This window comes from Protopterus annectens, chromosome 1.part1 (genome assembly GCF_019279795.1).
Source record: "Protopterus annectens isolate FY-2018-M chromosome 1.part1, PAN1.0, whole genome shotgun sequence".
NCBI lineage: Eukaryota > Metazoa > Chordata > Ceratodontiformes > Protopteridae > Protopterus > Protopterus annectens.
Window position 1 is genome coordinate 1,400,872,451 of NC_056726.1, and position 13,091 is coordinate 1,400,885,541.

Here is a 13,091-nt window from a genome sequence, read left to right on the forward strand (position 1 = left end):
GTGCCTTGAGGAAGGTTAGTTGTCTATGGAGAAGGAGGCTGTGTCAAACCAAGTCTATATTCCACTGACTGTGCCCGACAATAGGGATGTTTTTTCAGACACAAGAGAGCTGTGGTGAGAAATGAATGCACTAAATGATAGCCATTAAGTTTCAGTCTTCCTATTTTTTTTTTTTTAGAAAGCTGCTGATTTGGCATAGTAACATGTTGCTCTGACTGTAGTGAATAGGGTCCAGGGCTCAAGACTTGCTAGTGAAATACATGGTGGTAACACATTTTATTCTAGCAACTTTACAAAATTATACAGAAACAATGTTTAAAATGTGTCCCTGGTAAGTCCCTAGCCACCACCACTTGTGAGCTTTGTCCAGGTTTTTTGTGCTAAGAGTTGAGAGCTATGGTGAGACGTGACAATTGAATTTGTATTCACCCATTATTGGCTTTGTTTGTCCAGGCTTTTTGTGTTAAGAGGTTGATATGGTGAGAAGTGAGAAATGAATTCACTAAATGATAGCCATTAACTTTCAGTCTTCCTATTTTTCAGGAAGCTGCTGATTTGGCATAGTGGTGTGTTGCTCTGTCTGTAGTGTTTATAGTCCTGGGTTCAAAACTTGCCAGTGAAATGCATGGTGGTAACAAATTTTAGTCTAGCAACTTTACAAAATTATACAAGCAATGTTTAAAATGTGTCCCTGTTTTTGACCTTTTGCCCCCCCCCCAAAAAAAAATGAAATTGAAAATAAGTGCGAGAAGCTGTGCAAGATGCCTATGGCTTACACTACTGTCATTCTATTTATAGTGTGGCTGTAGAAGTAGACTTTTATTATGGAAATGTTCTGAATTGGGCAGTTTTTCATTATTGGTTCATGCATTTTGTTTCATTGCCTACAGGACAGCCTACTGGAAAAATGTTCAAACAATAAATTTAAAATGCACTCTGTCTAACAAGTGTGTTGTATTATACAAGGAATATAATTTAATAAAGTCAGGAAGGTGTATCAAAGAAAACAACACATGTATGTTTCTTGTTTTGTGTGCAAGGGGCCAACGATTTGAAAGCAGCCCAAAGGTAATCTTTATCCACCACTGGCCAGATGCATTTTCTTTGGATGTGGTGTGGGTTTCAATGCTGTTTCAATGAATGTGAGTTTCAAAGGCAGAGAAGTTTTAATGCCAAGTCTATGTGAGACAGTATTGCTTTGTTTACCAGATGTCTTAGTGTTTGTGGATTGTTATGCTGTAAAATGTAAAAATAAAATCCAAATAAATCATTGTAGAAGTAAAGCAGTATGCACACATTAGTGTTTATGGTAAATGGGGCGAAATAGCCAGGCAATGGGACATTGGAATGGCTGCAGAGGGACTTTGGTGCCATATTTTGGTTGTCTGTTCTTCAGTTTGCATTTGAAAGTTGTTATCCCACAATTCCTATTGGAGTGGGTGTGGTTACATAATTATGTATGCAAATTAGATGTTAATCAGCGTACAGATTTGTACCTATTTTTCATGGGCCTTGTCCAGATTTTTGATGTTTCCAGATTGAGAGGTATGGGCATAACACAAAAACAAACATCTTAGTTGTAGGCAACTCAATTGCAAGACATACAGATGTCCCTCTCACAAGGTTGGATAAGGAAAAAGTCACTGTCAGCTGTCTGTCAGGTGCCAGGATCCACCACATCACACATGCACTCAAGGCTCTCAACAACAGGCACTGTTATGACTCTGTCATAGTCTATCTTAGTGTGAACGACTTGAGACATACCTCACTCCACTATATGAAGAGAGACATGACTAAGCTCTCTGATTATGTGTCTCAGGTGGGTATGTCCCTAGCCTAAAGAGGCATTTTACTGTCACAAACTGGCAAAACTGTACAACAAGATAAAAAAAACCTGCTGGAGAACCACACCGATCACTTGCTGAGTAAACTTTAATAGATGATTATTAATAAGGAGAAATTAATCATAGGCACTAAACAGCCTATAATTGCAAAGTACCTTGCTAAGGTAAGGGAAAACCGCTCCTGTACTTTAAAGAAAAAAGCATCAAACCAGGCATGTCCAAGGGTCAGCTTCTGTTGATTTCTTCTGTCCACCTGGTGAATCTGGGCATACTGGGGCAATGCAGCAATTGCCTCATGTACACAGACAACCCTCTCCTCCTACCACCCAACACTATGACCTGTGAGAGATGTACTTACATAGCCAAACTGGAAGCAATGCTCTCTCCACCCAAGATTGTGCTAGACAGTCAAGAGGAGAATGTTAACACCTGCTCTACACCTCAAGCAACACATAGACCTTCTAAACTCACACCACCAACACCCACACAAAGAACACTAAATCCACATATGCGGAGGCCCTTAACTGTAACCTGCCCAAGCAACAAGGTCCTCTGAAGCTGAAACGCAAACAAACACCAATCACAACCAAAGTATCACATAGCTCACAACACCAGTGTGTCACCCAGCACCAGCCCCTAAGGCAAGACAACATACCTAACACTTTAGTTATAGGTGACTCTATAGTCAGGCACACTGATGTCCCACTCAACAGGCTGAATAAGAAGAAAATTACAGTGAGCTGCCTGTCAGGTGCCAGGATCCGCCACATAACTCATGGACTCAAGTCACTCCACAACAAGTACAAATATGACTCTGTCATTGTCCATGTTGGAGTGAATGACTTGAGACGTACCTCCCTGGACTACATGAAAAGAGACATGGAAGAGCTTTCGGATCATGTGGCCCAGGCAAGTATGACCCTAGCCCTGAGTAGCATCCTGCCTTCGCCCAGAATTATACCACAATATAAGGACAAAATGATTAACTTCAACAATTGGCTAAGCTTCTGGTGTCATTCAAAGGGGATCCAGTATCTGTATGCCTGGGACGACATGATCAACAGACCATGATGCTTTGCCAGAGATGGTCTGCACCTGTTGCTCCTGGGATTCAGGTTACTGGCTAAGGCACTTGCCACCCCTATAGTGCCTTTTTTAGGCAAAGTTTAAAGGACAAAACCACCACCGTAACAGGTACAAGCATGCAAAATCTGAAGGTAATGCTATTCAATGCTAGAAGTCTAAACCTCAAAATGCACTCTCTCGAAGGCACTCCTAAAAATGGAGAACATCAATATCTGTGCAGTAACTGAGACCTGGTTCAAGGCTCCAGAGAGCACCCCTGCAATACCAGGCTACAACTCTTACCACACTTTTCGGCTACCAAACCAGGATTGAAACACTAAAGGTGGAGGAGTGTCCATATTCACCAAGGATATTCACACCACCAGGTTAGTTGCCCAACACAATGCATCTGAAATTCTCCAGGTGCAACAAACACTAGGTAAAACTGCAATCCAAATTGTAGCTTGCTACAGATCTCCCACCATGCCCCAAGATTCTCACTACACCTTTCTAAACATACTGGAAAATATTAATATACAACCAAACATCCTAATATTGGGTGATTTCAACTACCCTGCCATTAACTGGGAAAACTACTCATGCACCAACACCTTTGCCCAACGGTTCTTGGAATTCATAAATTCCAATGCCCTGGATCAACTAATCCATAGTCCCACCAGGGGCTCCAGTATCCTAGACCTCGTCATTACCAACATGGGAAATTGATGCTCCACACCTATGGTCACCCCCTCATTGGTCAGGTCAGACCATAAGCTAATCACCCTTAACATCCACATCCCACCCCCACCCCCTAGTAAGGAAACCTCCATAAAAAACTTCTCCAAGGCCAATTTCATGCTACTCAAGTCAGAAGTTACAAACTTCATGACACCCATGCAGACGGGAACTGAAAGTTCGACTGCTGAGTCCTACACTAAGGCACTGTACGAGCACATCCACTCATGCATGAATCGTGCCATCCCAAATAGAACCAAGATGCTCTCCTCCAAAAAAGGAAGACAATCTGGTGGTCCCCTGCCATAAACAAACTTTACAACAAAAGGAAAAAACTGTTGCAGAAAAGAGGACAATCCCAGGATGCATAAAACTCCCTTACCAGCCTCAGTAAAAAGCTGAGATCCCTCATAAAATCCTCCAAAGCTAGTTATGAAAATAAAATTGCCAAAGATTCCAAAGACAACCACAAGGCATTCTATAACTATGTCAAGAATCTAAATGGCAATGCTCAGATCCGCTCTGAGCTACAACAGAATGGCATTAAATATACTGATCCCAAGTTTATTGCCAATATCCTGGCAGATCGATTCAGTGCCAACTTCACCCCCTCTCACCCCCTAAATGGCCCATCTTAATACTGGAAGATTGCCAAATTCTGGTAATAATGGCAACAAAGATAAGAAACGCACTCTCCAAAGCTAAGAATACAGCATCCATGGGACCAGATGACATCCCGGGCTGTGTAGTACATGAACTACAAAATGAAATGGCACCTCACCTTAGTGTCATGTTTAATCATACCCTCACCTCAGGCTTCATGCTCACTGAATGGCACACAGCTATAGTTATCCCACTCCACAAGGGGGGATCCACCTTGGATCCCGGGAACTACCGCCCCATCAGTCTGATGAGCCTGATCTGCAAGGCCATGGAACGTATTATCATGGAACTTATAAACAAAGACATTTGCAACCTTAAAACACTGGACCCCACCAAGTTTGGGTTTGTGAAGGGCTGATCGTGTCTCCTGAACCTTATTGACTTCTTTGAATCAGTCTCCAGAGCGTAACGAATGAGGGTAAGGCAGTCCACACAGCCTATCTGGACTGCCCCAAGGCCTTTGACACCATCTCCCACTCTGGAATCATAGATAAAATGACTAAGCTGGGCATTAATCCCTACGTCACTCGATGGGTTGCCAACTGGCTTACTGACAGAGCCCACACTGTAAAAGTAGCTGACTCCAAATCCAGCTCCAGACAAGTGACAAGTGGAGTACCTCAGGGTTCAGTCCTGGGACCTCTCTTGTTTGGCATCTACTTCTCTGAGGTACAGGCCAACACTAAGGGACTCTGGATAACAAAGTTTGCAGATGACTGCAAACTGAGAGCCATTACTGAATCCCCAAATGATGTGGATACTCTACAAAAGGGCCTTACAGAAACAGATGCTTGGTGCCAGAGCCATGGGCTCAAGCTCAATGCCAAGAAATGTATAGTTATCCCATTTGGGAAAAAATATGTACCCATGAATTATTACATAGGTGGCAGTACACTGAACACCGAAAGTGTGATAAGAGACTTAGGGACACAGGTGGACAGTGGTCTCACCTTCAATAACCACATCGCCACAACAGTCAGGAAATCCTTCTATGTGGCACACCTCATCACTAAGGGCTTTTCATCCAGAAAAAAGGAGGTCATTGTCCCACTGTACTCATCTCTCATTAGACCCATTATAGAATACAACGCCCCATTTGGTATGTACCTCTCACGACATCAGCAACAACTGGAAAGGCCGCTGAAATACCTCACTAAAAAAATCACAGACCTAAAGCAGATGCCCTATGCTGACTGCCTTAAAAAACTCCAGCTATACTCTGTCGCATATCGTCTACTCTGAGGCGATCTCTGCTTAACATACAAGACCATGTCAAACCCAGAGCTGTTGGACATGCTACACTTAAAGAAATCCCCATCCCTTAGAACCACATGCTCCAGGGATCTAAATCTTGTCATCGCAATAAGCAAAACATGCTGGAGGGATAGGTGCCTGACCCAGAGTCTCCCCAGACTCTGGAATAGACTGCCCATACATGTCAAGCAGAGCACCTCTTTGGCCCTCTTCAAAAGGAACCTTGATGATTGGATGGGAGAAAGGAAATTCCACCCGGGGATCATGTCAGTCACCCTGCTAGACAGGGGTCCAGGGAAGTAAATAGTGTGGGAAGAAATAGCCAGGGAATTTATATGGCTAGGCTTGTATAGGCCCTACGGCTGATAGCCTAGTACCAACCTATGAACCTATGAAGGACTTTTCATCTTGCTCTATAGCAAGACTTCTTCAGATACAATTACTCACAATGAAAGCAATTAAATACAAATTAATTGCTTTCATTGTGAGTAACTGTATCTGAAGAAGTCTTGCTATAGAGCAAGACAAAAAGCGCTTCATCTAAACAGCAAGTGATCGGTGTGGTTCTCCAGCAGGTTTTTTTTAGCATTTTCCCTTCATATAGAATACCTCAGTACAAATAAAAAATGATTGTCTTCAGCAACTGGCTTAGTTTCTAGTGTCATTCAAAGGGGATCCAGTATGTCAGCCTGAGATGACATGGTCGACAGACCTAGATGTTTGGCAGAGATGGTCTTCATCTGTCACCCCTGAGATTTTGGTTACTGGCTAAGGCTCTTGCCACCCCATAGTTCCTTTTTTAGGCACTGTCACAAGAACAAAATTCCCATTGTAAAAATACCCTCTAAAAATAACCTCAAGGTTATGCTGCTAAACACTAGGAGTCTAAACCAGAAACTTTCTCACTGGAAGAAGTCATCACCTTGGAAGATGACAATATTTGTACAGTCACTGAGACCTAGTTTAAGGCTGCGGAGAGCACTCCAGCTATACCAGCTTACATTTCCTTCCGCACTTTCAGACCACAAACTGAAGGCAAGAGAACTAATGGAGGTGGTATATCATATTCATTAAAGATGAATACACCTCTAGATTGGTTAAACAGCATGATTCCCTTGAATTACTTCAGGTGCAATTGACTGTAAGTAAGAACCCTGTTCAGTTTATTGCCAGCTATAGGACCCCTCCATGAATCAAGATATCCTCTCAGCCTACTTGGATCTACTTGAGTCAATCATGATACAACAAAACACCCTGGTTTTGAGTCACTTTAATTACCCATCCATTGACTGGGTAAGTTATACATGTTCTAACTCACTTGTCCAAAGGTTCCTGGATTTCATTAACTACAATGACCTGGACCAGCTGGTTGACACACCCACAAGGAGTTCAGACATTCTAGATCTGGTGCTAACCAACATAGGGGACCACTGCACCACCCTCAGTGTGTGGCCATCCCTGGTGAGATCTGACCACAAATCAGTGTCGCTAGAAGTAACTATAACATCACCCCCCCCCCCATAGCAACAACTAGACTAAAAAACTTCTGTAAGGCCAATTGCAACCTCTTACATGACAGCATAAATAGCTTCACAGCCCCTCCCCCATTGATGGAACAGACACCTATGCTGAGTTATACACCAATGCTTTATATGAGCACCTATATAATTGTATTGAATCTGCTGCACCTGATAGAACCAAAGCAAGATCTTCAAGGAAAACAAACCTGCTTGGTGGACAACTGCCATTATACAACAGGAGAAAGACATTGCTCTATAAGAGTAGGAAGTAATGGTCTCTAAACTGGAAACACTCCATTCTCAACTTAAACAAGCAAATAAGACTCCTAGTAAAGTCATCCAAAGCTAACTATGAATCCAAATTAGCTTTTCCTAACTAAGGATAACCACAAGGCATTCTTTAGTTACATCCTTAACCTCAAAAGTAATGCCCAGATTTGCACTGAACTAGTAGTTAATGGTACTACACATATAGAACCTGTGGATATACCAAACCTGATGGGTGACAGTGAAACCTTCACTGCCCTGTCCTTGCCACATGTACACCAAAGCATCCTTAACACCTTTCCCCCACCTAGTATCTCTGAGGAGCAGGTTTTAAACACCCTCTTCAAGGCCAAAAACACAGCCCCTGTAGGACCAGACAGCACTCCCAGCTGTGTTCTACATGGGCTAAAACAGGAATTAGCATCACCACGGGGCATGCTTTTCAGTTGCAGCCTAAGCACTGGCTTCATCCCAGCAGAATGCAAAACAGGTACCATCATCCCTTTGCACAAAGGGGGTGCATCCACAGACCCTGGGAACTATAGACCCATTAGCCTGACCAGAATTATTGCAACGCCATGGAACGAATCATCAGTATAGGAAATCTCCAAATGCTCAACTCCACCCAGTTTGGCTTTGTCAAGGGGAGATCATGCCTGTTAAACTTGGTGGACTTCTTCAAAACAGTTACCAAAGCCCTAGACGAGGGCAAATCTGTGCATACAACCTACCTAGACTTAGCCAAGGTCTTTGACACAATGCATCATTGATAAACTCACCCAGCTAGGTATCAACTCATATATTGTCAGGTGGGTTGCAAACTGACTCACGGATAGAACTCATACAGTCAAAATAAGGGACTCCACCTCCTCCAGCAGACCTGTAACCAGTGGTGTTTCACAGAGATTGGTTCTGGGACCCCTACTCTTCAGAATCTACTTCTCTGACATACAGGCTAAAACTAAAGGACTGTAGCTGACAAAGTTTGCTGATGACTGTAAACTGGAAGTGATCATTGGAACCCCTAGCGATATCAACATCTTGCAAGAAGGTCTTACTCAGACTAATGTCTGGTGCCAAAGTCATGGTCTTAAACTTAATGCAAAAAAATGCATTATCATCCCCTTCCACAATAGTGATGTTCCTGCAAACTACAACATCAATAACAATACCCTAAGCACACAGTCAGTGGTGAGAGATTTGGGCACACAGGTCAACAGCAACATTAACTTCAATCACTATGTCTCCACCGTGGTAAGAAGGGCATTTTATATTGCTCATCTCATAAGTAAGGGCATTGCCTCCAAAAAAGAAGAGGTTATAACCCCAGTGTACTCTTCCCTCATCAGGCCAATAACAGAGTACAACACTCCCTTTGGTATGTTCCTTTCCAAATACCTGCAGCAACTGAGAAATGCCACAAAGGTTCCTTACAAAGAAAATTCAGAGTCTTCAAGATCTGTCTTATGTGGACAGACTGAAATCATTGTCACTTTATTCTGTGTCATAAAGGCTTACTCAGAGGCAACCTGTGCCTTGCATATAGAGCAATCTCTGACCCAACGTTAATGAAAATGCTGCACATTCACAAGTCAATGGAACACTGGTCACTCGCTCAAAGGACCTTATCCTGGTTTGTAACATCAACAGAACTTGCTGAGACATCTTTGCCTCACAGAGGTTGCCCCACCTTTGGAACAAGCCTCCTATTCATGTTAAACAAAGCCCCTCGTTGGCCCTTATTTAAGCATAATTTGGACAACTGGATAGGTAAATGGAAATTCACACTGGGGGTTCCTCCTGCGTCCCTCTTGGACAGGGGTAATAGGTGCTGATTTTAATTTGTGCTTGAAAAAGACACCCTTGGGAACACAGCTTGAACTTGGCAAGGCTTGTATTAGCCTTGGTCCATTAGCCTAGCAATCTCCTATGATCCTGTGATCCTATGTGTTAGATTTTCTAGTGAAATTTCAGGCAGAGGGTCTGATGAAGATTCCCACATCTGGTTGTATAATTTAGGGTGGAGACTTAAATCTCACTCTGAATTCATATATAGTCAAGTAGCAGAATATGGAATATACTTACTGGGTAGGCAATTTATCTGACTCTGTATCATTACATTCCAGTTTCATGGATTCTACAACACAGGCCTAGTTTCTATCTCACCTTTTACCTGTGTCACTACTGGTTAAGTCTGGGGGGAGTGATTTAATCATGGTATAGCACTGTAGTGGTGTTCATCTATATTACTTAGGCAGTTTAGTGTAGCTGTCAAGCTCAGATTTCTATGCATGCAGTGTAGATAACTAAACCCTAAGTGTGACACCACAGCATTAAGACAGGTAAGGTGGTGTTGTGTGGTTTATTGACTGGGATGGATTCCTTCTGGAAAGACAGGAGCTGAAAAGATAGAGCCAGAGTTTGCAAGGTTTCAGCTTTATGTATTCAGAACTCATGAGTAGGGTGGTACAGGAGTATTTTTTTCACTGTTATAAAACATTGATTAAGCAACTAGACACAAAACATCAGAGGAGGGGTTACTTGTCTATCTCAGCAGGGGGTTACACTAGTAAGTTTTGCAGAGGCTATTTACTGAGACTACTTCTTTTTGGATTATTCTTCTCTGATCAAAAAGTTGGGAAAGGGCTATGGATGACAAAATATGCCAAGGAACGTACAATGTGTAGCATAATGACATCAGTCAAGCAACGCACAATGTGTCGCATGATGACATCAGGCAAGGAACACATGATGTGTAGCATAATGACATCAGTCAAGCAACGCACGATGTGTAGCATGATGACATCAGTCAAGGAATGCACAATGTGTAGCATGATGACATCAGTCAAGGAATGCACAATGTGTAGCATGATGACAGTCAAGGAACGCACAATGTGTAGCATGATGACATCAGTCAAGGAATGCACAATGTGTAGCATGATGACATCAGTCAAGGAATGCACAATGTGTAGCATGATGACATCAGTCAAGCAACGCACGATGTGTAGCATGATAACATCAGTCAAGGAACGCACAATGTGTAGCATGATGACATCAGTCAAAGAACGCACAATGTGTAGCGTGATGACATCAGTCAAGGAACGCAAAATGTGTCGCATGATGACATCAGTGAAAGATGACAATATTCTCCAGGACGACCTACAAAAAATACACACCTGAAGAATGATGATAGCTTCAGTTTTAATGTTAATAAATGTAACATCTCAAGATTTGGCAAAAAATATGCAATTTGTCACCACAATGCAAATGGTTAAATGACAAAATATGATGCTATCATTAAAGGTGGAAATACAATAGGTCATATATTTGTAGTTTTATTAGAAGGTATGACACATTCACTTTTATGACCCTAAATAAAAATTTTTCTAACCACATACTACACTTCTAGATCTTCTTGTATAGACAAGGTCATTTGTTACTATGGATGGCAAATGAATAACAAATGACAGACTCCACCTCTTGTTATAGCAAACTGATAGCAGAAGTAGAGGGCCACTGTCTCCAGTTTCTGCAAGAGGAGTTTATAATTTTATATGGTAAAAACTGCTAACAGTGCAGAATCCTGAATTGCTTGAAATACCTTACAGAATATACCCCTTTTGAAACACTATTAATAGGGTATAATGACAATGCCTTCATGTGGTGAGAGAGGACATGCAGGTGGTCAGTGTGACAAATCAAGATGCAGAGGGCAGGAAGAATTGGAAACAGATGATCCACTGTGGCGACCCCTAATGGGAGCAGCCAAAAGAAGAAGAAGAATGAGAATGCCTTCCTTCTACCTACATAATGTTTGTCTCCAATCCCTATGATATTTATTGTAAATAGTGTTTGAACCCTTTCAAACCATTTTTGTGGGTTGGTATAATAAAAGAAAAATATTGGATTTCAATGTTTGCTGATGAAAAATATATATATATTGCACACAGGTATTGGCTTCACCAGAGTGGAACATCTTGGGACCAAGCCTGAGCTGCTTGCAAGGGTAACATGAACAACTCCAAACATCTTTTTAATCAAGTATGAGACACTGATGTTGAAACTGAAGTTTGCATCTGTTCAAGTTAATCAGCTTACAAATTCAACAATTTAAAACTTGACTGGTATGTATCTGCCAGTGCCAGAAAAACATATTATATAACCCATCTATTTAAAAAGGTCATGCATGGCACAACAAGGAAATCACTGTACTGCCCTTTACCTGATTGAACTGACCTATTATTGAATATAGTGGTATATTTTGCAACATTTGATTACGCCACCTGAAATAAATTGAAACGTTACTATTTCTTACTGGAAAATCAAAGTTATACAACATGAACTACTAAGAAGACTTCAGGAATTGTTGCTACATTCTCTTTTGTATATGTGACTTAAAGGTGATCGCTGTTTATTTTATATGGGAAGCTTTGAATGTATTATTACATATTAACAATAGATAAAAAAATGTGTGTGTCCCCCACACTCCCTGCTAATTAAATATACCAACTCCAAGATCGCACAACATTGTGGAAAAGGATACATTTCCCATTCCACACTGTACCGTGATCTCCATTCAAAATGTTTAAAGTTTCAAAACTTCGTTCATATTGTCCCGACCACTTGACTTTCGAAGTTTTGAAATTCAATAATCTGATAGGGATCCATGTATATGTGCATTTATATATATATATATATATATATATATATATATAGAGAGAGAGAGAGAGAGAGACAGAAAGATATGTATATAGGTCCATAGATAATTACTAGGTACACAGTCCAGGAAACCACTCAGGAGTCCATCCCAATTTTCCAATTACCCAGAGCACAGTCTGGTAAAGTGAATTGCTCATGGTTACATAACAGGCAAATGAAGGCTGAGTGCATCAGACCCTGGATTATTGGATTACAAGAAGCAATTTGGTAAGAGCTTATAGCCATAATCTTCTGTGTATATCTATCTATCTTTACATGTATCATATTATGTCTAAGTAACTTTTCATCTAATTGCAAAAATTTAATCTAAATCACATTTAATCTAAAACTCATTTATTCAAATCATATTACATCTAGAACTTCATATATAGCAAATACTCCTCTAACACTTCTCTTTGCAGGGGAGAAGCCTCCCTGCCCGCCATGTGGTTAGCTTTCCTCCCTACACCTTTAATTAAACACGCCAACTCCACAGTTGTAGAGAAAAGAGAAAATACCACACACAGTGAATCACTTTTGATGTGCAAACTTATGGGTAGGCATTAGCAAGCTACAAATGGTACAAGACTAATTTACTTTGTAATTCATACCGCCCTAATACCATAAACTGGGTCTACTTGATATGACCGAAATTTCAAAATGTCGACTTTCATATGGCCGAGACCATATGATCGACAATTGATATCTCGACCATACAAGTAAAACACAAAACACAAACACAAACTTACTTACTTACTGCTGCTAGCAGGGGGGCTTTGCCCACCTGCACCCCCCCCCCGTGGGGGGCTCCGTCCCGTCCCGTAACTTAAATATATCTTCTCCGAGATTGCACTATAGTGCAGAAGTGGACATCTTTCCATTCCACACTGTAGCGTGATGCCGGTTCCCCGTGGTCAACATTTTAAATGTTGATCATATGGTCTCGGCCATATGAATGTCGACATTTTGAAATGTCGACCATTAAAAGGGGACCCCCCTAAACCACACCAGTATTAATTCCCTGTAGCCTACAACAGTTTTCTAT